The following is a 27,963-nucleotide window of genomic DNA, read 5'->3' as shown; positions in this document are numbered from 1 at the left end:
GAGGAATCTTCTAAGGGACCTGAGAGGTTATCAGATGAGAAGATGAAAGCCAAGAGGGCCTGAGAGTGACCTTGGGTCACCAAGACATCAGTGGCTGAGCAGGGCTGGAACTTGAGGTCCTGACTCCCAGTCTGAGGCTCTTGGTGCTGAATCCCAGTGCCTCTCCTGGGTGGAAACTGAGACGGTCTCCAGGAGGGGAGAGGCTGCTAGCATGTGTCTTGGGGACAAGCTATTGGCAAGCCGCTTTTTTCTTGCTTTCCCTGCCCTCTGATCCTCCACCCTTAGACTACAGTGCAAATCTGAGAGTAGGAAGCTGGAATGTGGAAGACCTAGTGCTTTTCCCTCCCTGGGGGAGTGTGTGGCAAAGGGCCTGAGGCATTGCTGCACTTTGAGAGATGCTGGGAATGCATGTAAATGAGATGCAAATAGGGGACTGCGGTGAGGAGGGGGTGCCCCTGCTCCTGCCTTGGTCTGGCCTGAGTGTTAAGGATGACAAATAGAAAAGGAAAGGACCGGTGACCTGGGGTGTGAAGCCCAGTTTTGGAAAGAAAGGAGGAAGAAGGGATCTGTGGGGCAGCAGATCTGTGGGGTGTGGCTTTTGGAATCAACTCTGGAGGGTGCCCTAGCCAGGAGGTCCCAGAGGGTGCCCCAGAGATGAAAGCATCCCAGGGGGCAGCCCAAACTCATCTGTAGCTGCAGGAGGGTGGTGTGGTCAGAAGGGGAAGGGCGCAACCCAAATGCACAGACATTCACCACATGTCTAGGGTGACCCCCGGGGCCTGGGTCCCAGCCAGCTGTGTGTTTGGCGCAGCAGAATTCTGAGGCCCTGGGCCTCTCCCCTCAGGGTCTGTGGTGGAGAGGGAGGAAGAGGGTGAGGGCCAAGGGTGCTGGAGAGGGTAGCTCCAGCACCTCCCCCAGAGACCACCCCTCTCCCTGTCCTAGGAAGATTTAAGAAGCCAGTCCCTCCCTGCTGGGTGTTTGTGGTCAACTGTCAGTTCAGAGGAGCTTCCCCTCAGTCCTGTTAAGAGCCTGGGAATCTGGCCTCTCGAGAGTGGGGGTCGAGTGACACGATGCCCTCCAGAGGGGGAACCGGGGCCTGGCATTCCCACTTGTGCCATATGGCGACTGAGCCTTGAGTTGGAAGATCTGGATCCAAATTCTACCTCTTTCCTCAGCTGCTCTGTGATGTTGGAGGAGTCCCTTAACTGCTCTGAGCCCATCTCTAAGACTGGGAGAAGAATCTATAGTCACGTCCCAGGTTTTAATGGAGATCTGCACGGAGAAACACAAGGGAAAGTTTAGGTGCAGGGCGGGCGTTTAAATATTGACAAAAATGAAATGAGGGAGCAAATGAGATCAGCTCTGGGTGGACCTCCAGCCCCCTCTAGGAAACCTGGATTCAATGCTCTTGGGCATTGAATCTTGGGCACTTTTCTTTCTCTTGACTTTCTCTTGGCCCTTTCTTCTCAGTCTTTTAGTAGCCCTCTCTCCCTTTCTGTAGCATCCCCGCCTCTCCTCGTGGCAGTGCCTGATTCAGCACCTGGCCCCAACATGCATGGTTCATTTTCCCTCTCTTCTCAATGGCCTCTCTGTAGCTTCATGGGCAGTCCCATCATCCCCAGCTCCCTCTCCTTCCTCCTTCTGGGTCCCTGTTTCTGACTCAGTCTTTGTCCCACTCTCTCCTCCTGGTTTTTCTGCCCTCCGTTTCTCTAGCGTCTGTCTTCCCTTAACAAGCATCCATTGAATGCTTATTAGATGCCAGGCACTGCCCTGCTCCTTTCTGGGTTCTGTGTCTCTCCTTGCCTCCCTGCTGCAGGCTTCTCTCCCTCCCATCCTCTTAAGCCTCCTGCCCTCCCTTCCCCCAGCTACACTGGGCTCCAACACTGGTATTATTCAGTTTTATGAGAACCCCCTCAGGCCTGCCCCTGAATGGACCAACCACAACTGGAACCAGATGTGCAGTCTTGCGCTTGGGGATGGGAGTGAGGGAGGGAGGAGGGAAGGGGCATAGGCTGGCTCAGGGAGAGGGGAGGGGGTTGGGGGGATGGGAGATGGGAAACCCTGGGAATCCTGAGTTTTCAGGGCTAGGGGAGGAGTGGGGAGGGGAGAGAGAGAAAAGGGACTGTGTAGGCTTCTGAGGAACCGGTTCTGGCTGTGTGTGTGTGTGTGTGTGTGTGTGTGTGTGTGTGTGAGATGGTGGGACTGATTGGGGAAAGTGTGTGAGATCAGCTGTGGGACAGCTCTTGGAAATAAAGGAAAAGGCTGCTCTTCTTTGAAATCCTCTAGTTCCTCTTAATTCCTCTGTGTGGTTTCTAGAGACTTGCTGAATTCACAGTTCTGTGCCCAGGTGCCAGAGTGGGAAGGCTGGGGTAGAGGGAATGAAGTTGGGGTGGGGGATGACAGCGGCTGGAGGAGGGCGTCTCTCAGAGCCCCCTGGATCTGCCGCAGACCTGACGTGGGTGGGGTGCACTTGGGACATCCATGTACCAGTCGCATGGTCCCCATATCTTAGCAGAGTCAGTTTTTTGGTTTGCAATTATATAGCTTTAAAGATAAAAGTCTGCAAATAATTATCTTGGTACAGCTTTGTGCAGAATTAAGCATTTAAAAGGGAGGCTTCAAAGACAGGGCCTCATCACAGAGGGCCTCAAATGTCCTGCTGCAGAGCTTGGACTGGATATGGTAGGCGATGGGGACCTGGGACTATTTGAGGTCAAGCAGGATGAAGGTGGGTGTAGGTTGGAAGCAGGTGATGGGGAGGATGGAACTTCTGCTATTCTGTGACCTGGTAGAGGTTCCACTTTTATAGTCAACTCCCCCTTCCACCTCTAGAAGAGCCTAGAACCTTTCCACTTCCCTCCCCTGACTGCGGCTGGCGCAAGGCCCTGAGCTGCTCCTGGTCTGCAGAGGGTGTGCGGGTTGGGCAGGATAAGGCTATCTGGAGAGTTGGGGCCAGCGAAGGCTGGACAGGGGCCTGAGGAGGCCTGGGCCAGGTTTCCCTATGCAGTCTCAGAGGCATGTTCTGTGGGGCCAGGTCTTTCCCATCTCTGGGCAGTGCCAGAGATTGAACTCATGTCACAGATTGAGGCCGCTGTCAAGGCTGGTAGGTTCTGAGACGCTGGAGCTTGGGACTCTGGGAGGCCAGACTCTTCCCACCTGGGCAGGGATGAGGCCATCTTGCTCTGGAGGCAGCGGGTGGATGCAGTGATGCCTCTATTCCGCCCTCCCCACATAAGGTCCTGAGAAGGTGCCCCTCTCCACCCCCTCCATTCGCCTGGGCTTCCCTATCACTGATGATAGGGGGTGGGGAGCAGCCCTCTAATGTGCTGACCATCCCAGTCACATGGCCCCAGATGCTCCCAAATCTTTCCTGGGCTCCCAAATCTGTTCCTCCTGGGCTCCCCTGTCACTTTACTCTTTGGAAAATTGAAGCCTGGGGAAAGGTTTGGCTGGATTCATAAAATTAGTGATCATCAGAACTGAAAAGGTCTTGAAGACATTTGGATCCAAAATCATTGGCCAGCAGGGGAAACTGAGTCTCAATGATGCAGGTCATTGGCCCAGGACCTCCCACATGTCAAAGTGAAGGGCCTTTCAATCTCGAAGGGCTGGGTGGTGGGAAGCTTGGCTCTGGAGACCGAATAGGGTCAGAGTTGCTCTCTACGCTCTCCTGTGTGGTCTTGGACAAGTCAGCTAACCGCTCCAAGGTCACTTTCTTCAGCTAAAATAACAAGGGAGATTTGAAGATTAAGTGAGAGAGAGAATATTCTTTAAATGTCCGACATACCGATAGTGGACGGCAAATGACTTTTCCCTTCCCCTCAAAATAATCCTGTCTGCTTCTTCACTTTCATCATTTGTATGGTACTCCAAACTTTTCAAATCACATTTCCCCCAATGCTTTTCATCGTAAAAAGCTTTTTACACATGGAAGAGTTGAAAGGATGATATAGTAAACTTCCTGATTCTATAATGAACACTTCGATGTATTTGCTTTATCACATTTCTATCTATTTGGCAATCCATCTTTTTTTTTTTTCCGATGTATTTCAAAGAGAGTTGAAGTATGCATTCCCTTAACTCAGAGTTCAATTCAAATCACTTTTGAGTATACAGTCACAAATGTCTAACTCAGCGCAGGAGAAAAGCAAGGATTGTTACCCCACATTTGCCAAATAAGGGAAAAAAAAACCAGAAGTGATATTCTAGGTCTCCAGTCACCAAGTGAGTTGGTAACAGCATAAAGCAGAATGGTTTGTAAAACTTGCTATTTATTATTATTGTCTCACCAACCATCCTTCTTCACCCAGTAGCCCTTGAGCTGTTTCTCTGCAGCTCTGTCTCTTCCATGGGGTCCTGGACCTCTTGGCATCCCACTCCCTTTCCCTACCTCTGCCCTGCAAGCAAGCCCCCTGCCCCTCCCTATGGGTCCCCAGGGGGGCTGGTGGGCCAGTAGCTGAAGGAGAGGGGAGGCCACCCTTCTTGGCATGCCCTGCCCCAGGCGGATGTGCTCTGCTACCAAGCAGGCGAGCTGGGAGCTGGGCATGAGTGCCCTGGCCCGAGTGCTTCAGGGGTTAAAGGAGGTGGCGGGGCGGACTGCTGGCCGGCTCCGGGAAGGGGAAAGGAGGCGGTGCGCCGATAGCCCGCCCGCTGCCGGGGGAGGGAGCCGGGCGAGCAGCGCCCTCGCTCAGTTGCTCCCAGCAGTGGCCCTGGGACCAGCTCTGCTCCCTGCGCCCGCTCCCCGCCTGGACACAAGGCTCACTCACGCCCTCCTCTCGGCAACCAGCTTTTTGCCAGCCACAGCTGCTGCCCCATCACTGCCCACTGCCCTGTCCTGTGAGCCCAGACACCCACCCAACCCAGTGGCTTCTCTGCCGGAAAGGTGAGTGCGGGGTGTGAGTGTGTGCTCCGTTTGTGTAACTGGCTGCCGACATTGATGCTGTCAGGACCACGATCAGGGCGTAAATTGGGGGAGGGGGCGGTCAGCCCGCCTGATCATGTGTCTCTGGGCTAGGTAGCCCCTCAGGGCCGACCTGTCAGTCCCCTGCCTTCAGTGTCTGGTTCTGGCAGGGATGTCTGGGGCGCGGTTGTCCCTGCTCTGAGAGAGACCAGTCAGAAGGAGTTTTGTTTGCTGGAGAAGTTGCTGGTGTCAGTGGCTGCTTGAGACCCAGACCAGCAGGGGTGAGTGGGGAGGGACATACTGACCAAGGCAGGGGGTAGGTTGGGGGATTTAGGCTCCAGGGTCCCTTCCCCTACATGCCAGCCACCTCAGGGCTGCGTGGAGGAGAGGACCACCACACAGGCGTGGGCATTTTTTCCTCTTCATTTCTTTCCCCGCCACTGGCTGGAGTAGTTCCTGGCACCTTCTTCCTCCTTGGGGCTCTTTTTGTTCCCACCCCTCATCTCCCAGGGGGCCCCCAAGGCAGCAAATGAGGGTCTGGCAGGCCTGGAAAGGTCTCCCGTGCTTCACTCCCCTCAGCGTGGGTCCGTGCTCCTTTGCCTGTGGGCACAGGCTGGCATGAGTGCCCCATGCCACCCTCCCCCATCCAGCAGCTCTTACTCCTTCTACACCCCTCTAGGCAGAAATAGCTAATCCAGGTGGTTAATGAACAGACATACGCAGCTGCCTTTCGCCCCCTTCTCCTTCCTCTGTCCCCACTGCCGCCGTCTCCTGCTCTGACCCTCTGATGCCCTGCCTACCACCCCCTTCCGAGCCAGAGCATCCATACAGAGCTAACTTCAGTGTCTGTCTCCCACCCTCAGTTCAGGACCAGGGCCAGGACTGCCTGGCCAGATGTTTTTAGGCTGGCCACTGTCCTAGTAGAGGAAACTGGGACGGTGGTGACCGAGTGGTGATCAGGAGAAGGCTGCTGTGATCCCAAGTCTGGTTCCTTACAGGGGAGTGGGATGGGGTTAGGGGACAGGGTAGGTGCTGGCTAGGGGAAGAACTGGTTTAAGGAGGCCAGGACAGGTGGTTGTGGAGCGGGGTGAGGCTAAGAGGGAAAACTGGAAATGAGGGTTCCAGAGTTTTTGGGGACAGGGGCTTCTCTTCTGGAAGCCCCAGTGCCCCTTCCACGTGGCAAAGCCAAGCCAGAGGGGTCAGGAGGGAGAGAGGGGAAATAGCCTTTTTCCTCGAGTCTCTGCTGGGCCTCTTCCTGAAGCTGCCTGGGTGGGGTGGGGTGGGGACCACTGTGGCTTAGACTTGGTCATAAGTTGCTCCCACCCCTGCCAGCTGGTGGCTACTCCAGTCTCCCCCAGCCTCTCTCTCTCCCCCAGGGCCACAAGGCTTGCTACAGCTAAGACACCCTCTTCCCTGACCCCTCTGGCCTAGGGGTGTGGGAGGGAGGACCTGGACCTGGCTCGGGACGGGGAGCTGGATGGGAGAGTTCTAAGTGGGATCAGTGCTGGGATCCCAGCTTGGGGTTGACCTTGACTCTGCTGCCCACAGAGGGCAGGGAGTGGAGGTAGTGGGCCAGGGCCTAGAAGGGTCTCAGCCAGTCTAATAGGACTAAGAGCCAGGACTTTGATCCAGAGCTGAGACTTCTTGGGTGGCGGAGGAGGCAATCTGGGAACCTCTGCTTCCAAATACCTGGCCTTGAACCCTTCTGGCTCTCCTTCTGATCCCTCATCCAGTATTTCATACTTCCCTTCCCCTCAAAGCCCCAGAACCTCCCATGGGAGTTTCGGTGTCCAGAATTGTAAACACAGGGAGCTGGTGGCCAGGTGGAGGAGGGCTGGGGTAGGGTGCAGATGAGTTCAGGGGCAAGGTTACAGTTTGGTGACCATCTTCTCATTGCTGGTGGACTGTGGCTGAAGCCTTGGAGTTTGGGACCTCTCAGTGTCCTGGTTCTACTGAAGAGTTGGAAGCAAAGGGGCAGGATGGATTTTTGTTCGGTGAAGGAAGGTGTGAAGGAGGCCTCCCTAATAAACAAGCCTGGCGGGTCAGCGGGAGAAGGGGCTGCCTTGTAAGGTAGTGAGCTTCCCTTCCAGGGGGGAATTCAGACAGAGGCTGGACAATAGCATGGAAGGATTCCTGAGCTGGGATGTGGTTAGAAGGGATGACCTTGAAGGTCTCCTGGGATGCTGAGGTCCTGGGATTCTTGGAGCTGGGGAATTCTCTGACACCCGCATCAGGGAGCAGGAAGTCAGTGGCCTCTGGCCTGGGGCGTGGGCGCAGACACTCAGGGTCCTCCTCATCCCTGCCATGTTCAGGGAACAGGGAGCCCGCTACTCTCCCTTCACATCCATTGCTCAATGGCCCACCAGGTTGCCTCAGCTGCTTCCTGCAAGGATTCTGAGTTTCTTCTAATTCCTCCTGTCCCCCTCTGCTCCTTGCCCTGCTGGTTAACCAACACCACAAGGGCTGGAGCAGACCTGTGGGCTCGTGGCCTGGTGTGGAATGGAGCGGGAGACGCATGGCAGACCTTTACCCATGTCCCCTGCAGAGTCCGCGCCCTAACCCCACACCGGTGAGGTGCTAACTGGGGGCAGTGGTGTGCTGTGAGGGTGGACAGCTCGAGCCCCTGCCCAGTTTGGCCCCCCAAAAGGGGCTGCCCCAGCCTGCCTGGGGATGGTAGGCAGCAGAGCCAAGATCAGAGATGCAAAAACAACCAAGGCTGCTCTTCTCTGAGCCTCAGTTTCTGAATTTGTAAAATAATACAAGGTTGTCAGGGCAGCTCAAAGTGGTTTGTGTAACTAACAGCTAGGGGTTCAAGCAAAGGGCGTTGTTCTCAAGGGCCTCTCTGGAGTGCAGGAGGAGCAGGCCACCTGCTCCCCCCTGCCAGCCTCTCCAGACCTGTTTTCCAGGTGGAGGTGGGCCTTGAGAGCAGGGAGGAGAGGCAGGGTGGGGGTGGGGTGAAAAGGTTCTAAACACCGAACTCTGGGAGGCTTGGGCGTCCCCTGATGGAGTGAGTGTCAGGGTGGGCTTCTGGGTTGGGCTCTGGACCTACACCTTCTTCTCCCTACCGTCCCTTCTATCTGGGTGCCCCTTGATCCTTTTTCTCCTCAGTGGAGAGAGGGAAGGAGTAGGGTCCCGGCTTTGACTAAGGATGAAGTTCTTTCTGATGTCTAACTTCAATACCTTGGGCCCAGATGAGGCTGCTTAATCAAGACACTCCTTCCTCTGGTCTGACTGGGACCCAGTTCGGGGGTGAGGGGCAGGAAGGTGAAATGCTGAGTGTGCCCTTGAGCCTGGAGAAGTCAGGGTCAGAGCTGGGGCCGGCAGAGGCTGCTTCTGACTTCTTGGCTTATTTCTGGGGCCACAAGTCTCTGATACCCCAGAAAGGAAAACTAAGGTCCAGTTGAGGGATGCATATTGAAGAGGGGAAGAGGAAAGCCCTCTCAGTTACTAGACTCTGAAAAAAGCAAATCAGAAGCAGGTGTGCTGCTGCGGGAGGAAGAGAGTGGGTTTGGGACACTTCTGTCCCTGGCAACCCCCCTCCCCTGGCCCTGGCTCTTAGTTTTCAAAGCTATTAGGTGTGCAGAGGTGTGGGCACCAGTGAGCTGGAACGACGGTAGTGGAGGTGGCAGGGCTGCCAGCCTTGCAGGGCCGTGCTCCCTCCCTCCATGGTGTCCCCTCCATTATGCACAGTCACACGCCACCTTCCTCTCCTTCCTTTTCTCAAATCGCCTGAAACATTTCCCATCTCTGGGTGGCGGAGGTGGTGTAGGAGGTGCAGCTGGATCCCTGGTCTGCTCCTGCCCAGGTTGGTGACCTTGACCATCTTCCTGCTTGTCTACAGTTTGATTTCCCTCAGGGAGGGTGATTGGTCTCTTAGGAGTTGGAGCTTGGGTGGGGTGGGGGTGGTAGGTGGGCCTGAGCCAGTCCCTGGCGCTGCCTCCTCTAGGGTTAGCCTGGGCCCTGTAATCCCTGCCTTTTTAGGGCTGGATGCCTGTAGCTCAGGCCTGGGTGTTCCAGGAGGCTGAGAGGGACTGGCTGAGAAGGGCGGGGTCCTAGGGAGCTGCTGGGCCATGAGGGGTTACAGGAGGGCCTAAGTGGAATCCCATCCTTCTGCTACTATGGGGGGAGGGGCCTAGTCCTAGGTCAGGTCTCCCAGGAAACTTCCTAAGCCTTTTCCAGCAGAGAATGTGGGACCCTTCCGTTCTCCTAGCCCTTGCAAGCTCCCTGTGTGCTGACTTGTCTTCTAACCGGATTAGAAGCTCCTTGAGGGCAGGCCTGTGTCCTTTGCCTCCCTGGTGATCCTTACTGTGCCCGGCAGAGTGCTGCTGAGCACAAATTGACTACCTAATGAGGGGCAGAGGGGTAAGAATTTTAGTTTTTTTATTTTCAATTTTATTTTTAATTTAACTTTTTATACAATTTTTAAAGGTTACTCTCCATTTACAGTTATGACAAAATATTGGCTATATTCCCTATATGAATACATCTTTGCAGCTGATCTCACACCCAATAGCTTTTACCTCCTACCCACCCCGAGTGTTGCCTGCCCCACTCTGCCCTCTTGTAACCACTAGTTTGTTCTCTGTATCTGTGAGTCTGTTTCTTTTCTGTTATATTCACTAGTTTGTTGTATTTTTTAATCTCCACGTATAAGTAACATCATACAGTATTTGTCTTTCTCTGTCTGACTTATTTCACTTAGCGTAATGCCCTAGGCAGTTTTAATAACAGTTTCTGCCTCATGGTGTGGTTGTGAGGATCAAGTGAGTTAGTTTATTTAAAACACTTTGAACAGTGCTGAGCACATAGTAAGTGCTCAGTAAATGTGAGTAATTATTATTATTATTGGTGGTGGCAGTGGTGTTCTTCCCAGAGCCCCACTCTGGGCTGACCCTTTCATCTCCTGTCGTTGTTGTTCTACCCCTAAGATGGGAGGGTTATGGGACCAGAGAGTAGATAGAGGACATGGTGGCATCGTTTTTGCTCAAGGGGTCCTACCATCAGAGCCAGAGAAGAGACCTCCTTTCCCCCTAACTCTTTGTCTCTCTGACTGAGGGGAGGTGGGGTGATGAGGGGACATCTCACGGTCTTCTCTGCCCGGGAGGATGCAGTTATGTTTATGGAGGGCTCTGAGAAAGCTGCTAGCACTGTAAACAAGATGCATTATTGTAAACCAGCCCAGGCTCTCCTTGGATTCCTTCCCATTCCCCGATAAGAGTCACCGAGTCGGAGACTCTCAGGCCTGGCAAGGACATGGCCTGGCCTCCAGGCAGGCTACGCTTGACCATCCATAGGGGTAGCACCTGTATGTTAAAGTGTGATTCCCCTAATATGCTGCAAATTGCTGTGTCTTACACCCTCTATGTCTTTCTGAAATCTAACCTGTGTCCCTCTTGCTGCAACTCTAGCTCAGTCCCTTGTTGGTAGGAAGTGGGGGAACCACACGCAGCCCTTCCTGTGTGCCGTGTAGCTGGGAGCTTTGACTCCGTGGTAGGGGCAGGCTCCTGGCCACATGCCCTCTCCATCCCAGGCCTCCCTGGGGTCCTTTGCTTCCCTGTGCCCCTGACGTTCCTCATTAGCAGCGGTCAGCCTTTGGGGCCTGCCAAGCTACACGCTCCACCTAGCCCTGGTTCCCACCCAGGGAGGCTGAGGTTGCTCCGGGTCGGGGGTTTGAGCTCCATTTCCGGACCCCTGGCCCTCCCAGTTGCAGCTGTAAAAGGCATTAAGCGCTTTTTTTGGAGAAAGAATGGGCTTGGGCTGATGATGTTGACAGCTGGGGAGGGTTCCTGAGCTCAGCCCAGCCCTATCTTGCTTCCCCTCCTCAGCCCCTGCTCACCTCTGCCTCATTTCTAGGCCATTGCTCATCTAGAGGAGGGGCTCACCTTCGACCCTTGACCTTGACAGTAGGCAACTGGTCTCCGACCACCCTTTAAGGGGAGCACTCTGTGGGCTCAGCACTGGGCTTGGTGCTGGGGTGGGAATGGAGGGCAGGCAGAGGGCTTCCAGGGAAGTGTAAGGGAGCGTTTCTGCCCTGGGGTCCCAGTGGCCGAGGGCAGTGGGAGAGAGCAAGGCTCTTTCTCCATGCCTGGACTCTGGATGAGTCCCTTCCTTTGCTGAGCCTGGTGTCCTCACCTGTAAGACAGAGGGCTGGAGAGAGGCTAGGCTAGGAGAGTCTGCAAGTCCATCTCCCTGCCGGAGCCTTCCCTGGTCCCAGACTGCGAACTTCACCTTGGATTGACCTTGCTTCCCTCCCCGCCCCGCCCCCACCTCTGGCAATTGCTGGCAGGAAGTCCTGCTGATTAGGGCCCTAATCACCGCTGAGACTCCCAGAAACAGCCAAGCTGGTTGAGCAGAGAGGGACCGCCAGGCCAGGAATGGGGGAAGCACCAGAGAAGCTCCCACCTAGTTACATGGACTGGGGTGTTGACTGTGACTGGGGGACACTAGTTGCCCGCTTGGGATTGGGGTCAGCTCCTTGGGCTGGGGCAGTGCCCCTGCACCTGCTGTAGCCTTGTGGCAGCTGAATGCAGTTGGGCACACTTAAAAGCCTTTTTGGGCATTGGCCCTCTGCCAGGCAAGGTGCCAGGGGTAAGTCTGGGGCTGGAAAAGCCAGAGAGATGTAGTCTAGTAAGAAACAATGGGGAGTAGACAGAGGGTTTCTGCAAAATGCAGAGGGGTCATCGAGCAGGAAACAGTGTAGATGAGCTGGCAAGTGGAGAAAGCTTCAGAGAAGAGGTGCCATTTGAGATGGGTTTTGAAGGTTGAGAAGGAGTTCTATAGGGAGGAAAAGGGACAAAGACTTCTTCAGGCACAGGGGAAAGCACAGAGCCGCGAAAGTAACAATGGATAAAACAAGGGCTCCAGCCCTGTGTCAGAGTTGGACAGGCTTGGGTGACCCTCCCAGCCCTGCTGCTTACTAGCTATGTGACCTTGGGTGGAGCCTCAGTGTCTGCATCTGTATAATGGGGCTAATCCTTACCCTCACAGAGTTATGGTGGGAGATGAAATGAGATCCTACTTGTGAAGTGCTCAGCTCTGTGCCTGGCACAGGCTCAGCCCACAGTAAGTGGTTTGGGTGGGAAAGGCTGGCTTTGGGGGAGCCTGGAGGTGTTGCTTGGGGTCTGGCTGTGGGAAATTTTCTGAGAGAGGTTAAAGAGGGAAGCAGCAGAAGGCTTTAACATAGGAGAAACAGAAGGAGGGTGTTATTGAGAAAGGTGATCTGGACAGCTGTGAAGGCTGTGTTAGGCCAGGGAGACCCGGTGACAAACCCAGGCCCCTGGAGTCCTGTGTTCCAGTTGCTCAGCCTTGGACTGGGAAACTCCAGAGTCACTCCATGCCTCTGGGCTTGCTTCCCACAGGCTGTCCTCTTCTCTTGATCAGGAGGCTGGGGAAGCACTGAGATCTCCTTCCTGGGAGATCTTTCAGGCTGGAAGAGAGCCCTTTTTGGCAAGGCTTCACACACACGAAGGGCTGGACAGACTGCAGCAGGCGGGAGTGAGGGTAGACTGTGGGCAGCTCCAATTTCTAAGGTGTTAAGAAGCTCCTTTGGGGGGCGTCTGTCACCACCTGCCTGGTACCCAGTAGATGCTCACTGTTTGTTGAATGAATCAATGAACAAGAGTGTCCCCGGGCAAGGTGGAGGGACCTGTCTACTTGGAAGCAGCAGGTGCCCATCCTGACTGTAAGTGACCTGGTGAGTGTCCGGATAGGGGCTGCCCATCCGGAGCCAAGAGGAGTGTTGAGTGTCTCAGAGGCCAGGTGCCTGGCCCACTGCTGGTGCTTAGTGACCGTGTGGATGAGGGAGCGGGGATTTCAGGAGCTTTAACTTCCCTAAGTGGGGTCTTATCACGAGGGCAGTGTGGTGTGGGGGTCAAGATCAAAGACTCTGCAGCCTCACTGTCTGGATTTGAATCCTGATCCCACCTCTTACAGACTGTGTGACCGCAGACAGCTTACCTAACCTTTCAGTGCTTCAGTTTACTCATCTGTAAAACGTGGGAAATGGAAAGAACCGTGTCCTCTGGACATGCTGCATGAGCCTTGGTTATTATTACTGTATTGGTATTACTATTGTTGGTGCGGAGGGAAAGAGTGGGGCAGGGGCTTCTTGGCAGGGATGAGTGCAGCTTCCCAGAGGGAGATGGGGGAGCATAAGAGATAGAGGAGTCTCCTCTGGAGGCTTTGAAGAATCCTTGGCGCCTTATGAACTGCCTCTGACACCACACATGGCGCTGCCTTTGCTGTGGCCAGCTAGCGAGCTGAGCGTGGGAGCGGAGGCAGCAGCCAGGCCTGGATTCCAGGCTGGAGCCCTGGGAGAGCAGGGGCAAACCGGAGCGAGGGGCGGGGGAGGAGAGGTGAGCAGAGACGTGGCCAGGACTCTCCCTAATCCCCAGCTGGGACCCCAGGAATTCCTTCCATCATCTCCTGCCAGAGGGCCTGGCCTTTTAGCTCCCGGGCCTCTGGAAGGCCTGTGGTCCATCTCCTTGCTTTCGGCAGACTGTTCCTGATGCCCCTTTACTGTTAGAAAGCGATTGCTCACACTAACCACTGTCTGGCTGCAACTCCTTTCTTCCCGCTCCATCTCACCTTCAGATCTCCCATCGCCAGTGTTGTGGGATGCGCAGCTGCTTTGCAACAGGAGGGAGTGAGGGAAGACTTGGTAGACATCAGAGCCCTGCCCTGATTCCGGGCAGGGGGAAGGGACTATGCAGTGTGGTGGAGGGACTGATGACAGGGGGTCAGGTGGCCTGTTTCTAGTCCCCCTTTAGTACTGTGTGACCTTGTACAAATCACTTCCTCACTCTGAGTGTCAGTTTTCTCGTTTGTGAGATGAGAGGTTGGAGTTGGGAGAGTTCTCACTTTCTATTTGGTGCTGAAATTCTGCCAAGTCCAGAGATGGTTCTGAACAGAGAGGCTCCTGCTCTTGGGGCTGTTGGAAGAGCTGTCTGCCACGAAGGTGGGGGCTCTGGAGGGTCTGTATGTGCCTAGTGTGACGCCCGCTGAGATGCGGGGGAGGTCCCCTCCAGCCCTGGGATTGGAAGAGTCTTTGCCCAGTGACTGCTCCTCCAGCTCCATTTCTTGGAACAGAGTGGAGGGCAACAGCTGTCGGGGGCGAGTGGGCCAGAGTCTCTGGGTCTCTGTCTCAGTGATTCAGGTGGGGATGCTATGGCAGGATTTGAGCTGGTGAAGTGAGGGAGGAAACTGGGCAGATCTGCCGGCTCCCCGTTGGCCACTCTCAGGGGACAGAGTGGGAGTAAGTGATGTGCTGAGCGGTTGGGGTGCAGAGAAGGGTGAGTAACAGTTGTGAGTAATGGCTCATGTCTCTGCTGGGCAGGTGGCCTTTAGACTGTACAGAGCCATCTGGGGCTCCAGAAATGCTATCCGGAGGCCCAGCCACTGAGTCACGGCAGCCTGAGCTCCACTGCCCCTGCCGTCCTTAGGAACAGGGGCCGGTTGCATGCCCATGTCCCCTGTCCCCTTTGCCTCTGTGCCTCACTTTAGTCCCTCCCACCATCTATACCTCCAATCCCCTTGGCCCCATAGCTGTCCTGTCTGTCTTCTAAGCATCCAGGTGACTTGGATTACCTGAAGGATTATAGATTTTATATTCTGGCTGTCCTAGGCTTGAGTCCCAGCTCAACTGCTCATGCTGAGAGGTCTTGGGAAACTTACTTTTCTTGCTGAGTTTCAGTGGCCTCATATGGTAAAACGGAGTATTGCTTGTTGTGCATATTGTTGGAAGGATTAAATGTGATACTGCGTCTGAAGTACACAGTACATTGTAAATATTCAAATAAAATAATTGTCCGCAAGCCCTAAACTCTTGTTTTGCTCCTCCTCACCATGTCCACACCTAAAATTCCTGCTTCTATGCCTTCATCCCATAATTTTCAGGATGCTTATCCTCCAGTTAGATCTGCCCCATCGTTCGTGCACATGCCCTCCTGTTTCTGCCATCTCCTGCCCAGCTTCCATTGGTGTGCTTTTCCCCGTCATCTTATTCCTACAGAAGAATGGGCAGGGCTCAGTGGAATGGGCGAGTCCAAGGGGAATTTGTCACTTGCCTGGCTGCAGTGTGTGGGCAGGCTCCTGTGGGCATCTTGCACCCCCGTCTCCCCGCCGCTGGTTCGTGCTCTCCCCTCCCCTTGTCTGCCCGCATGGGTCACTTCCCCCTCTGGCTTCCTGAAATCAGCTGAGCTTAGGGCCATACAGACTGCCCCTGCCAATGGGTGTGTTGATGGAGCTGCCGTGTTCCCGTCTGTGCTGCTCTGCTTGGGGTGGGGCGGGAGGGAGCACCAGGGAGTGACTTTGCATCTGGACCTGGCAGTGGTCCTATGGCGTGTGTGGGCTCTGTGTGTGCCTCGGGGCATCTGAGCTGTGTGTGTGCAGTGTCTCTGGGTCACCAGGCGCCTATCTGATGTGAGCTCTCTCTCCTGTCCGTTTAAATTCTGCCTGTGTTTTCCCAGCCAGATAGAGCCAGGTCTTCCGCTGCTCCTCCCTCCACCCCCTCTTCCCTCCAGACCTGGTTTCAGATGCGTGCATCTTGGAGGGCCTCCCAGGGAACAAGGAAACATTGCAGGGGGGTGGATATGCGTCAGATGGAGCCAAACAATGCCGGTGACAGCCAGGCCTCTGCTGGCCTTCATTGCTGGCCTGGCTTCAAGTCTCTGCTGCTGGCTAATTGGGAGTGAGAGGGGGCTTCCTGCGACTCGGCCACAGATGCATTTAAAGGAGCTACAAGGATCTGGGCTGTCCTGCTTTCCAGACCTCCTGCTTCCAGGGTTCCTCGTACAGTCCATCAGAGCAGATGGGGTTCCAGAACACCAGCCTTTGACATGAGCTAATTGTGTGGAACGATCACACACTAACTCCTCTTGTCGCTGCCATCTGTGGCCCAGGAGTTTTCTACATGAGTGAATTTTCAGATAATTGAAGCTTAAGGTCATGTGAGAGTCGAAAGCTCCAAAGGAATAAAGGTAAATTGTTCTGATGGGAATCTTTTGCATTGTATTATACTGTTCCGAGCTCTGAAACTTAAGGTAGATGGGACCTTAGGAATCACCTACCTCTTCTTATTCTGTTCTTGTTCCTCAGTTTTTTCTGTAAAGTGGGCATAGGAACAGAACCTACCTTTGGGTTCAAGCAAGGGTTACATGAGTTGAAACACATCAAATGTACGTAGTATGCCTGGTACAATTTGTTGTCCTTTTTTTTTTTTTAAACATTTTAATGTTTCTGAAATTGGAATGCATCTTACAATTGAAGTGTACATTTGGGGTAGCATTTCCTCCTCAAAAGCTGTTGATGGTGCCCCAGACAGTCAAATGGTATCCTTAAGATTAGGAAGCAGGGCTGTACACACTTATGGTCTGTAAGGCTCTTTGCAGATGTGGAAGGGAGAGAGACCTGCAGGGCTGACTGTGGCCAAGTTTCAGAAGGCAAGGGGGCAACTCTGATGTCTCTGTGGATTTGATGGTGGCCCCCAGCCCTGGAATTCTCTGGGGCCTGGCTCATCCCACCCTCTCCTCCAGCCCCCTGCCCCAGCCTCCTCTGCCGGCCCCTAGCATGCTCCTCGGCAGTTCCTGAGGCTTCTTGGGTTTCCCCCATGCTCTTAAATTTTTTTCCCATGCATCCTTCCTGCCTCACTGTTCCAGCACAGCTTAGGGTCAGAGACTTTTGTCCCTTAAAGTTCTCATCGAGGGACAGAAACTCTCATGGGGAGTGAGGGGGTGGGGTGGGCAGTCTCCCACTGGGTGTAATTTCTGGAAAAACAGATGGACTTGAGTCCCAGTGAAATAATAACCCTCTTCATACCACCATTAAAGCAGTTACTGGGCTCTTTTGTAATTCTCTGTTTACATGCCTGTCTCCTCCACTGGGCCACAAGTTCCCCTCCTGGGCTGGGCCATTCTTACTCCTCTCTGGCTCTCTAGCTGGGAACATGGCACCGAGGGGCCCTCGGTCACTGTTGTTGAATGAATGCATGGTTTTGCTTCCATACCCATCATCTCCCCCCGTCCCCAGTTCCACTAGAACCTTGACCACAGACCACAGCCCTTTCCTTGACCAGATTCTTCTAGGAACTTCCTAGAAGCTCTGTTTTCAGTGCTGAAGCCATGTCACCCAATCCCCTGCTTCAGAATAAATGGCCCTTCTCCAGGTGGGGAAGAAGGGCTGGGGTTTTCCCTGCTCTTTAGATCTCAGGAGAAGGTCACCTTGAAGTCTGCTTTTTAGACTCCCTGTTCAATGCCTCCACTTCTGTAATAGAGGTCCCATGTTCTCTGAGTCCTCCTGTAGTAGAGGTCCCGTGTCCTCTGGGTCCTCCAGGCTGGGTCCTTCAGTGGTGTCCGGCTCCTCAACCTTCTCACATCCCTGTGTAACCTCGGTAACCTCTCTCCTCTCTTCCTGGCCCCAGCTCAGAGCCTCTTTTCACCTTGGTCTTCTCTCTCTACCTCTGCCCCCTGACATCTCCTGGGCCCACCCACCTCAGGGCTATGCCCTCTGTGAAACTCTGCCTGTGGCCCCTGGCTGGGCAAGGTGGTGTGGTCCTGGGCAGAGCCGAGGCTTGGGGTGCCCCCAAAGTAAAACTCTGGTTCCATTACTTACTGCTTGTGTGACCTCAGGTTAAGCATGTGACCTGCCAGAGCTTCATTTCCCCATCTGTAGAATGGGTTGATAACCCCTACCTCAGAGTGTACATGGGAAAAACCAAACTTGAAAGTGGTTTTCCCTGGCTGGAGCAAGGGCTTGGAAGTGGAGAGGTGAGAAATGGGACCAGAAAGAGAGACATGGCCAGGTCTCAAGGGCTGTGAGGACCATATTAGGGCACCTGGACTTTATCCCATGGAGCTGGGAGCCTCAGAAGGACTCTAGGCAGAGGAGTGGCATGACTGGATGTGCATTTTAGAAATAGTTCCCTGGCTACTGAGTGGAGAGTGGATTAGAGGCCCAGGGCTGAGGGCAAAGAGGCCTGTGTTAGGAGGCTATTGCAAGAATCTCCTTGACTAACGGGACTGGGGGTGGTGATGGAGGGGCTTGGAGAGATGTTTGGGTGGAGGACTTGGCTAGGCTTGGTTGGGGCAGGAGGAGGAGTCCAGGCCGACCCTCAGGTTTCTGGCTTAACCACCTTGGGTGGCCAGGGGTAGGGGAGTGGGGCAATTGTCAGTGGCCAGTGGGGGAGCCCTGGAGGGGGCAGAATAGGGGCAGGGCTATGAGCCCAGGATGCTGACCAGTGTCAAGCCCTAGGCCCAGTTGTGCCTTCTCGCCCCTGCTGGTACTTCCCTGCGGCTCCGCATGCCCCACCCTTGTCATTGCTGGCCCTTCCTGGGCCCCTGGCTTGACCTCTTGTGCTCCCAGGAGGCGCTCAGTACCTGTTTGCTGAACTCAGCTTCTGATTCTCCTGCTTGCTAGAGTTTGCTTGTGAGAAGTCTGGCTTGGTGTGCAACCACACTGACTTTGGGTGTGGGCAAGTGTGGTCCCTGAGCTGGGGTTCCAGGGGAGGCAAGATCTTCAGAAAAAATATTCTGCCACCAGCTAGGTGTCCAGCGAACCAGATGCTACCTTATGCCATCCACCAGACAGGCTCTGAAGGGGGCTGGCTTCAGAGGGTGGGGCCCCCTGGCTCTCAGTGTGCTCTGCTAGGCCCAGCCCACCCGCTCTGCTGCTTCGGGGACCTTCTAGGGAGGGCTGATCTGAAACACCACATTCCAGAGGGCTCCAGAGGGTCGGGCACACGAGGCCCTACCCTTGTGGGGGTTGGGCTGTGCAGGTCAGGGCTGCCGTGTGTGGGCGTGGCTAGCAACTCCCCTGGCTGGAGAGCCTCATCTTAAGTGTGTTACAGGACCTGGAGGCTGGCAGGGGCTGGGGTGGCAAGTGGGTGAGGCTTGAGAAGAGGCTCCTGAGACAAGAGGGATGACTGGGGTACAGGGAAGGGGGCAGCTGGAGCTTGAGGGGCAGACTGATTGGGTCAATGGTCCAAGTGGATCCTGGCCCAGGAGGATTTGGGGGAGGGGTTGGGGCTGGGGTTCTGGGAGCAGTGCCCCGAGCCGGCCGTCTGGGACTCCCTTGGGTCTTGTCTGCCTGGGTTCTGAGTCACAGACTGTGCTGAGTTTGGGGAAAGAGCCGGGCCCCATCTGCCCCCCGACTGGCTCCCCGGCTGCGGAGGGGACTCTGAGCTGGGGCATGGCCCCCGCCCCTCATCTCGAGGTGTCCCTGGGAACAGGCCCCTTCTTGCCTCCAGGAACTTGATGTACTTCCTTTCCCGGCCCCGAGCAGAACTCTATATAAGGGAAGGAAACAGCGAAGCAGGCCGGGAGCGAGCTCTGGTGAGGATAGGAGGCCCGGAGGAGGGGCACAGGCCTGGGAAGGAAATGGAGTCAGGGCAGTGGCCCCCTCTTCCCCGGGACCCCCCTGCCCAGGGCTGGAAGCTCAGTCTGGGAGGCCGGTGCCTTCTGGCCGTTCCTGGGGCTCTGCCTCTTTCGCCACAGTTGTTCTACTTGCTCTGTCTACACACCCCCACCCACATCCCCCACAGCCCTTTCATGGCTGCCTGACTGGGAGCGCCCTCAGGTCCTGAAGGAGCGCATGCTCACCCCAACCTGGCTTCCAAGCCAAGCCCTGGTCCACTTGGCTGGGCCTCTAGCCTGCCCTTGCCTGGCTGGCTGGGCCTCCTGGGGCCTTCTTGGTAAAGCCCAGTGGACTTGTGAGGTGAACTCTGAGGTTCTGGGCTGTCCACAGATGAGGGGTCATCTGGCTACATCCTTGATCATGGGGCATGCCTGCTGGATCCCTCTAGGATCCGTCTGCATTATTCTTGACCCCTCTGGTGTCACCTCAGTGACCAGGCCTCAGAGGATGGCTGCGTTCTGGCCACAGGTTCCTCGGGCGGGACCCGGCGGGTGAGCAGCAGGCAGAGCTGTGGGCAGGATCCCGGCTCTGTGAAGGGCAGGAAGGGAAGTGGGGGACCGCCTGCCCCCAGAATGGGGGAGCGGTGTCCTGCCATGCTCTGGTGGGGAAAGAGTAGAGGCTGGAGGGGCATCTGTCCAGATGAGGTGGGGATGAGTGTCTCTAGGTTTTAGGGTGCCTGATGGCCCCTTGTCTCTAGGCTTCCAGGCTCCTCTCCAACCCCTTTCTCCTTCCCCCCATTATTATTGGTGTTACTGCACATCTCCTGCTTGCCTTAAGCTCCCCATCCTTCACCTCCCCCTGGTCCCTCTCCTACTCAGGCACCTTCAGTGGCTCCCCAGGGCTAAAAGTCTTAACTCCTCTGCTGGACATTGAGAGTGGCCCAAGGTCCAGCCTGGAAAGAGAGTTTGCAGCCAGTCTGCTTCTATCACCTCCTTTGATCTGCCCTTCAGTGCTGTTTCTTCCCTCCTGTCCCCCATCCCGTGTCCCAGCCAATGGGGCTTCTTTTAACATATGAAGCATTCGCACCTCTATGCCTTGTTCCTGTGGTTATTTCCACCTGAAATGCCCTTTCCCCATCTCCATCTTCAAAAACCTTATCCAAGTACCTCATGAGCTCCAGGCTCTGAGCAAAGCACCAGAGCTTCTCGATGAAAATGGTGCATGTGCTTCCTGCCCCTGTGGGGCTTCCAGGGGAAGTGGGTGAGACACACAATAGAACAGTGAAAGCCTGGCTGGGGTGTCCCCTCCTCCAAGGAGTCTGCCTGGGATCCCTGAGCTCTCTCTGCGCTCTCACAGCCCCGGCACCTCTACCACGGTGCAGCCTCATCCAGCCGTGGAGGCAGTGAGGGCATGCTGGGAGAGGCAGATACTGAAGGCAGGCTAGCCTGGTGGTGGTCCTGCACTGTCACTTGGTAGGTGTGCCGTCTTGGATCTCACAGGATTGTTGAGGGGGCTGCCTGAGATCTTGTAAGATGAGGATGCTAGTAAACTACCTCAAGGGGGTCATAAGGAGTGAAGGGATAATACAGACCAGGGCTTAGAACAGTGCCTGGCACCCAGTGAGTGTGCAGAAAATTTCAGCAACTACCACTTCTGCTTCTGCCAACACTATTACTTTTAGCTGTTTGACTTCTGGGAGATGGCATTGAAGCCAAAGTCAGAAGGATGAGAGGGCTAGCTATGCAGACAACTGGGCCAAGAACATCCTGGGCAGAGGGAACAGCATATGCGGAGGCCCTGAGGAAGAGCAGAGCTCAATCCCAGGGACTGAGAGGAGCCACCTTGTGGGTGGCTTTGGGTCCTGGACAAGGGGGGATGAGCACAGAATGATGGTGGGGGAAGATGGCAGGAACCAGGTTGTACAGGGAGCTCCTGGCTTGGGCTGGCTGCTGTCGAGTGCTTTAGACCCTCATGTCCTGGTAGTCTCCAAGGCTGTGCCCTGTTGTTGGCATTGTGCCCAAGGACCTTTGAAGTTCAGAAAATACTTGTGGGTGGAGGGCTGATGAATGTCAGGCATTGACCCTGATTGAGCCCGGTAACACTCACATCCCGCCTGCATCCCTGGCTCTCTACCTCGCAGACTCCGGAGATAAGCCGTTCTGCTGCATTGGCCTTGGGCAAGTCATTACCCTTTTTGTGCCTTGGTTTCTTTGTCTGTGAAATGGGTGTTATAACAGTACAAGCCCATATATTTTTTTATTAGGATCAAATGAGTCCAAGAAAAGGACTTAGGACAGTAACAGACATATCAGCACATCCTGCAGGCTTTTTGTGCTCTGTGGAAATTTGTGTTCATGGGAGAATCAGCACAGCAGAGAGGGCAGGAGCACGCCTCTGTCTGGAGCCAGACTGCTGGGTTTGCATCCTGCCTCCTCTGCTGGACAGCTGATTAACCTCTGTGCCTCTGCCTTCTTATCCACAGAACAGGACACTCAGGGTTGTTGTGAGAATGAAGTGAGTTAATTTACTCCAAGTACAAAGCACAGGGCCTGGCATGTAACAAGTGTGATGGAAGTTATTTGCTGCTGCTGCTGCTGCTTTTATAGTTGGCATATTTTTCAAAGAGGAAAGGCTGAGCCTCGGGTCCACCAGCAACCCTGTGTGCAGATGGGTTGTGGAGGTAGACCCAGGGGGAGGAGGCTTACCTGAGGCCGACTTCCTGGGCCTGAATTCTGGAATCTCGTGCTGTCAGCCCTGGGGAGGTGAAAGGTTGGCAGGGTTGGTACTGAGAGCCCCCGCAGACACTCCAGAGGCTACCTCATCTGCAGAGGGAGGGTTCCTAGCTGGGGTCCCCAGGGGGCAGGGGGAGTGGTCACTGCCAACAGTAGGAGTCTGGGGCCACAGGGCATGGGCCAGAGTGGCAGGGGGCCCTGGCTCTCCCTGGCACATTCCAGGCTCCTGAGAGGGTGGCCAGGGGCCAGGGTGCCGGAGGGAAGGAGAGAGCCTTTTAAGGAAACATTCTCTGCTTAAAAAAAAGAGAGAGAGAGAGAGAGAGAGACAAGAAACATTGAAACACACAACAAAGTTAGTGGGCTGGCTGGCCGGCTGGCCCTGGAATGCACAGCTGTGGGCGGCGGGTGGGGGAGGCCCACTGGGGGGCAGCAGGCCACGAGGGGGCACCAGGCATCAGGCCCTTGGACTGGGGGTCCACAGCTGCCCCTCAGATCTAGGGGCTGTCTCTGCCTCAGGGGGACAGGGAAGGGACCTGGGGTAAGGACACCTGGGGCCCCATTTTTTCCACTTTCTTAAGGTGGTGCTGGGGGAGAGACACTTGTCTATTCTGACTCTGCCTCAAAATGTGTCTGCAACCCCCTCCCTCACTTTCCCAGCCTCCTGTCCCAAATGGAGACTAGAAACTCACTCTGATATATTGCAGGGGAAGCCAATGGCGGTGGATGGAACTTGGCTGTGGCTGGGAGGCTCAGGCAGTAGCCAGTGGCACCCCCATCTTTTGCAGTTGATCCCCTATTTAGGTTCCCAGCTCTGTCCCATCTCTAGCTCAGAAGGAAGGAACAGAGCAGGGTGCTGTCCTGTAGATTGCACCTGCTCCTACCCAGGGCCTGAAAACCCGTGGGTGATAGAGGGAACAGGGGATACTGGGGGCCTGGCCCCATGAGGTTGAAACCTATAAGCCCCAGAATGGGATTTGGGGCTGGGGGCTACAAGAGACAAGGAGGAGGCCACTGCTAGTGTGCACCCTGTACCTCAACAGGAGGTATAATAGTACTACCTTATTGGGTCGTTGAAAGGATCACAGGAGTTAACGTGGGTAAGGCATTGGTAATAATGTCTGTCATGCAGTACACATTCAGTATGTGTTATATGTTTAAGATATTGTTCCCCTTTTTTTGGCCTCATATGTTACTCTCCCAAGTCCTGGAGTAATGTTGAGTACTGAGACTTCAAGCAGGCCTCTGCTTGAAATGAGTTGGGTTAGGAGCCTGCCATGTGACTGGGTCAAGAGCCCACGGATGCTAACTCCTAGCCTGTCCACCCTTTCCAGGGCTCGGGCCACATCGTCCTGCAGGCGTGGTCCCCTTCTGGGCTGCTGTGTCAAGCCAAGGGAGCCTTTGGGCTGGCTGGACAACAGAACGGGGTGGGTGGCAGGAGGACCGGGCTGAAGGTGAGGTCTTTGTGAAGAGCTGGGGCTCTTCCAGCTGGGGCTATAGGCTGTCACTGTCACTGCTCCACTGGGGTGGTGGCTGGGATGGGAGGCCGGCTTGCTCACTGTTCCAGGAGGGAGCTATCCCCTCTTTGGCCATCCACCGCTTATGTCCAGACACCCTCAGGCCCGGGGGGAGAGCTTCCCCCTCCGTCCCCTCTGTAGGCCTCCTGCCTGGTGTTCGGGTCGGGAATTGGAGCCAAGGTTGAGGTATGAGCTCCAAGAAAAACGTGTCCCAGCTAGAAAAAAGGAACACACTGAGTCTCTGATAAAGGCCCCTGCTAATTGTCAGGATAGTGGTTTGGCTGCCCGGCCCCCAGAGAGGGAGTGTTATCTCAGGATAGGAGCAATCCAGCCCCCTCCCTGCCCTCTCCCTCTGTCTTGAGGCCACATCACCACCCACCTCCCCCCATCAGAGATGAAGATGAGGATGATGACTAAAGTAATAGGTCACACACTGAGGGTGCTTTCACCCTTCAAGGCCTTCCTCATCAGTTAGCGAAGTGGCCAGTTCCCTCTGGAAGAATCGGCGGGGTCCTCCACCAGCCTGTTCCCGCACGCTTTGAGAAACTTGCCAGCTGTTTGCAGCTCTGACCTTTGGGTGAGCTATCTTGGCACTGGGGAGAATGAAGAATGTGACTTTTTCTTTTCTAGAAGTCTTAAACATGGTTTTAAAAAATTTAAAACAAATCTTCCCATATTATAGAAAATTTAGAACATGGAACCAAGGAAAAAGAATCTTTATTCTTATTACTTTAACCCTGGTGCTTTGACCTCCAGTCATTCGGCATATTTTTTAACAGAATTTAAAAACTGTGACATCCTTTCATTTTTGCCTTCTGCTCCTCCCGCTCCCACCTGAGCATTATTGCCTAAGCATTTTTCCATGTTGCTACATGGTCTTCCATCAAATTCTCCCACTGGAGAGTGTCAGTGTTTGTGAGTTGAAGGAAGGGGTGTCTAGTGTGGGATGGGGAAAGTGGAATGATCTCAGGAGGCCCTGGTTTTCTATGGGGATGAAAGATGCTAACCTTGCCCCTTCTTTCTTCCTCCCACAGGTGGCTGCCCCCTGTATTCCTCCATCCAGCCATGAACTGGTGGTGAGTGACAGTCCATCCCGTGCCCTGCCAGCCCCACCTCCCCTCTTTCCTCAGCTCCCTGCTGCAGCTTACTTTAGGCCCAAGCATGCTGAGTAGCCCCCACGGGTGCTGATCTGTTAGGTAAGGAGGAGGAAGGGGCCACGTCCCAAGGCCGAAGCTGGATTGGGAGGATATGAGTCATGAGGTCCCTTCTGATGAGATGTGAGGCCTTCTATTTCAATCCTGAGACTTAGGTCCTTGGAAAAACCCATAAAAGGGCATCTTGCCTGTCTCTAGGCCTGGCCAGGTGCCTGTTGTCCTGGGGCTCGTGGGACCTGGGGATGGCATCTCCTTCTACCCTGGTCCCCTGTTAGGTACCCTCCGGCCGGAGGAGGCGGGGATGGATGGCATGACCCACAGAATCCATGTACCTGGGCCGTTGCTCACATTTATTCGAGTGGCCTGTTCCACCTCCAGGCTCCTTGGCTGACTCTGCTTTTTTGCTCTCTCTCCACGTCCCCCTTCTCCTCCCTTCCCTAGTCAGGCTTCCAGAAAAGCATAGGGCAAGACTTCTGTGAGTTATGGGCTGTCGAGAGGGGCCTGCTCCAGACCGATCCCAGCTGGGCTGATTTGGAATGTTGGGAGCTTTCCCTCTCTGCCCTTCAGAGATCCCTCCTGCTCCCCAGCCCAGCCCTGGAGGCTGCGGAGGAGGGGCCTGCCTGCGTGCAGGTGCGTGCTGCTGCCTGTGCCTGTGCTCAGGGGTGTGTCACGGAGGGCCCCTGCGGGCATGATCTGATCGGCCGGTGGCTGGTGCGGAGGTGCCTGTGGTGACACTGATGTGGGTGGGAGTCTGGGGGAGGTGGCAGAGGTGCCTCGGGGCCCAGGTGGTTTCGGGTGTCTGCATCCCTGTGCGGTAACTTGCCCAGCCTGGGTACTGGAATCTCACTCAGGTCACCTGGCCTTCTCTCCTCTAACACCTGTTTGCCATGTGACAATGCGCAGGTCCTGCCCTCTTTCTGGACCTCAGTTTCCCTTTCTGTCGAAGAGAGGGGTTGCACTTGATACTCCAAAGGCCTTCTCAGTGCTGATAAGTATTCCCTTGATTCAGGGTCCTTGATGGAATGAAATAAATTATGCAAGAAAAGATTATTCAAGAGTGCTTGTGACTCTTAGCTGTCTCGAGGACCCAGAGCAGTGTCACTGCCCTCTGCCCTCCTGGCCCAAGCCCTGCCCAGCTATTTCCCTTCCTTGCTGTAGCCCCTCTTCCTGGTCTCACTGGGCTCAAACCCTTCTGGGCCTCAGCTCTCCCTGGCTGTGCCGCTCCAGATGTGGTGTGTTATTCGCACAGGGCCCAGCCGAAGGTCATCTGACAAGAGTAGGGGATGGGGGTGGGATGCTGTGGGAATGAGGCCAGCCTGGTTTGGAACTGCCAGGGAGAAATCTCTCTGGGACTGTGGAGGGATACCATGGGGAGGAGGGTAGGGAGGAGTGGGGAGGGGTGAGGCTATGTCTCATCATTTCAACCCAGCTGCCACTTCGCTGCTGAGAACAGAATGTCCTTGGCTGGTTTGGGATGGCTAGGGGGCTCCGGGGTTTAAGGCTGTCCAGGCAGAAGCCAGATGCATGACCTCTGGGAGTCTCGTGAGCTTGTTTATGTGAGAAGGGGTCAGAGGTTGAGACAAAAGGGAATAGGTTGGCATTCCAGCTGGAGGCCATGTAGTTAGATTCCAGAAGAGACTCCTGCCTGAGCGAGGTTGTGGAGTCTTCCCTTCTCTGTGATGTGCCCTACCTGGATGGGGGAGCTCTGACCTTTAGGGAGGTTGGATCAGCCATCGGATGGTGGAGTTTCCCCACCTGAGTCAGAACCTGTCCCCCACCCCTCTTCTAGAAGCTCCTTCCTTTACTCACTGTGCTGCAGCTACCTGGCCTTCTTGTTGGTCCTTGAACATATGAGGCATGATACTGCCTCAGGGCCTTTGCACTTGCAAAGCTTTTCTCATGGATACCTGCCAGGCTCTTGCCCCCCTCCAGGGTCTTTACTGAAGTGTCAGATTTCCCTTCCCCCAACAACCCTACTCGGGCTTTTTTTGCCCCTTAACATGTATCACCATCATACTTGCTTATCTTGTTTAAAAGGCTCCCCCACACCAGCATGTAAACTCTGATACAAGAAGTTTTTTTTATCCTTTGTGTTCATTGCTGTATCCCCACTGTCTGGCACACAGTTGGTGCTCAATTCATGTTATTGAGTGGCTGGAAGAGGACCTTCAGCCAGATGCCTGGCACAGATTAGGTACTCAATAGACAGGACTGCTGTTGCTCTTAGTCCCTACTGGTGGGCGGTGGGGGATGTGATGGGGGCCAGTCTCCAGTTGGAAACTCTGCTGCCTTCCCCGGGGAGGGAAAGTGGCCCAGGGGAAGCTGGGAGAAAGTTTGGCTTCCCCCAGAGAGCGCTGAGCACCTGTTTCCTCACGGCAGGCAGGCAGGCAAGTGCTTTGAGCAGGTTCACAAGAGGGAGGAAAGGGCGGGTTGTATTTTTCCTTCCTTTTGCCTTCGCTGCCTGCCCTTCAGCCTCTGCAGGGCTGGTCTCTGGCCTCCCCGCCCCCTCCCTCTTGCCTCACACTGTGTGTCTGCCTGCTTGTCCTGTTTTGTCCATGCCTCCAGCTCTCCCTCTCACCCATCTTGCTTCAATCCTACCCCCCTGGAATCGGACCGCTCATCCCTGGGCACGGGATTTCTGCCAGCCTCTGGGCCCTGCCGGCCAAACACATCTTCCGGCCTGTGCCAGGCCAGCCAGGGCACAGTGGCTTAATCTTCAACCAGTGTTTTTGTCTTACTCGACAGATGTTGCCCAAGCCCTTGGGTAGAAGGGTCACCTGCCTCCTGTGGGGTCCACGTGTTGGGGCAGGATGGAAAGGGGAGAGGGCATGTTTGCCATGGACGGTCCTGATCCTTGGAAAGAGCTGAAGCAGCTTTTCTTAACATCTAAAAAATAAGAGTCAAAAGGAATTTCCAGAGGGTGATGGCCAGAAGTGGCCAGGCCACCAAGGTTGGTCAGATGTGAGCCCTCCTGCACGCGTGGTCTGGCACCAGGAGACCTGGGCTAAGGGAGAATGTGTGGGCGCTGCTTCTCCTCCGAAGGCCAGCCCCGTGGTGCTTGAAACGTCCTATGGAGTGAATCCCATCGAATCACAGGTCGGGGTGGAGAGTGCAGCGGGGAGGTGAATGGGGAAATGGGAATGCTAGGTTGATTTCCTCTATAGTAGTAATCAGAGCAACAGTGAGAAGTTAATTCTTGTCTAGAACTTTCTCTTTGCAGACCTCTGTTCTGAATGCTTTACAAAAGTAAACTCATTTATTCTTCAAGACAAGGCAATGTGTGTGGGGGTGTCTCAGATGGGGAACACAGATGAGGC

The 27,963-nt window shown here is 55.0% G+C and overlaps 1 protein-coding gene across 12 annotated transcripts in view; it reads left to right on the top strand.

Moving 5' to 3' along the window:
* TNS1 (tensin 1) overlaps window positions 1–27,963 on the top strand; it is a 174,673-nt gene that overhangs the window by 38,686 nt on the left and 108,024 nt on the right. For 10 of the 12 annotated variants that reach the window (XM_064485161.1, XM_031452142.2, XM_064485155.1 and 7 more), the window contains one exon: window positions 24,527–24,568. The gene's annotated coding sequence lies outside the window, so the exon portion shown is untranslated. Of the gene's footprint in view, window positions 1–4,673; window positions 4,883–24,526; window positions 24,569–27,963 lie in introns of those variants that run through there. The other 2 variants (XM_031452140.2, XM_064485164.1) reach the window with 2 other exon arrangements.

This window comes from Camelus dromedarius, chromosome 4 (genome assembly GCF_036321535.1).
Source record: "Camelus dromedarius isolate mCamDro1 chromosome 4, mCamDro1.pat, whole genome shotgun sequence".
Lineage (NCBI taxonomy): Eukaryota > Metazoa > Chordata > Mammalia > Artiodactyla > Camelidae > Camelus > Camelus dromedarius.
The sequence above is the reverse complement of the archived record's forward strand: the minus strand, read 5'-3'. Positions and strand labels throughout refer to the sequence as shown.